The sequence below is a fragment of the Aedes aegypti genome, chromosome 1, assembly GCF_002204515.2.
Source record: "Aedes aegypti strain LVP_AGWG chromosome 1, AaegL5.0 Primary Assembly, whole genome shotgun sequence".
Lineage (NCBI taxonomy): Eukaryota > Metazoa > Arthropoda > Insecta > Diptera > Culicidae > Aedes > Aedes aegypti.
Window position 1 is genome coordinate 63,173,208 of NC_035107.1, and position 2,017 is coordinate 63,175,224.

Genomic DNA, 2,017 nt, shown 5'->3' on the forward strand with positions numbered 1-2,017 from the left:
CCGTAAATCAGTGAATCCAGGTTCAATTCTCAATCACTTATAATTATTTATCTACACATTTAAATCCCACCATATAGCTTTACAGTGTATTTCAATTCGTTAGCATCAATCAATACCCTCGGGTTAAGAAACATGTATCTTTTCCATTTTTGATTAATTGTTGAATTAAAGTTGTATAAGCGATTGTTAAGTTTTACCTGGTTACATTGTGTACCAAAAATAGAATTTTGACATTTGCAGCAGAGTAATAATAGCGCTTATTCAACCATAAATCAGCTCTCCAAACAGCTCTAGGCCAACTTGAGGCTGATTAAAATCGCCAAAATGAGATGTTTAGGAGCTGAACAATCGAGTGTGGCATCTGTGCACAGCTTTTATTCAAACTAAGGCTGCTTTGGATAAGTTATAAAAGCGTTTATCCAGCATCAAATTGTTACCTGGGTAATTGGCTACAAAGATGACTAGAGTCGGTTAAGACCAAGTCAATCGTAGATGGATTTCTAGAAGAGGAAAAACATGTTGGGCTATCAGGGTATTAAATTGAGAAATATCCTGAAGAGCACTCATCAAATAAAATTCTGCCGTTGGAATTACTTTGAGAATTATTCCATGACCGATGTTTGGCATTAAAGTCACCAATGACAAAAAATGTTGACTTATTGCGAGTCATTTTTCGCAAGTCAGTTTTGAGCAAATTAACTTGCTGTCCAGAGCATTGAAAAGGCAAATAGGCAGCTATGAAAGTATATTTACCAAACTGTGTTTCAACAGAAACACCTAAAATTTCAAAAACATTAGTTTCAAATGACGAAAACAGTTGATGTTTTATACGCCTATGAATGATGATTGCAACTCCCTCACATGCCCCATCAAGTCGATCATTACGATAAACAAAAAAGTTAGGATCTCTTTTGAGTTTAGATCCAGGTTTTAAATACGTTTCAGTAATAACTGCTATATGCACATTATTGGCTGTAAGAAAATTAAACATATCGTCATCTTTACCATTCAGAGAACGAGCATTCCAATTTAAAATATTTAAATTATTATTTGGATCCATTATAAAAACGTAATCCAATAACAATTTGATTTGTAAATTTTACACCAACTTGGACTGCTTCAGTCATAGTGGTGGCTTTGAACATTGCATCAATCATTAGATTCAATTGTTTAGTTTGAAAACTAAAATCAAAGGCAGACATATCACTTGAAGTGGGTACATTATCTGATGATTTCCCATTAGAATTTTTGGTAGACGGAGAAGCGGAGTAGGAGATACCTGTGGCGATAGGGTTTTTTCCATTCGATTTGAAACAAGTAGAATGGGTACTCATAGTACGAACAGGGGAGGAGTTCAAGTTACCTGCTACGATATCGGCAAAGGATTTTCCGTGGGTAGATACATTCGAAATTGAAAGATTCGAACGGCTACCCGACGGATTAAAATTTGTTTGTGAATGAGCATGATTATGATCTTCCTGATGGGTATTGGGTATGGACAAATTCCGGAAACGACCGTTATCGTAACGGATATTATCTTTCATCTGCCTGGCACGAGCCTCAATGACTCTATTGCGCGAAGGGCAAGACCAAAAATTGGACTTATGATATCACTTGCAATTGGCGCAAAAGAACTTATCGGTATCTTCCTTCACTGGATAGACGTCCTTAGCATGAGAAGAACCTCCGCAAATCATGCATTTAGCATCCATGCGACAATTTTTTGTACCATGACCCCACTTTTGGCACCGACGGCACTGAGTGGGGTTCTGGTAATTTCCTCCAGGTTTCTGGAAATGTTCCCACGTCACACGGACATCGAACATAAGTTTAGTTTTTTTTCTAAAGCTTTAATATTATTTAGTTCTTTTTTGTTAAAATGAACTAAATAATATTCTTGAGAAAGCCCTTTCCGAACAATGCCAGATTGGGTTCTCTTTTTCATAATGATTACTTGGACTGGGGAAAATCCAAGTAAATCATTTATTCCATTTTTGATCTCTTCAGGTGACTTATA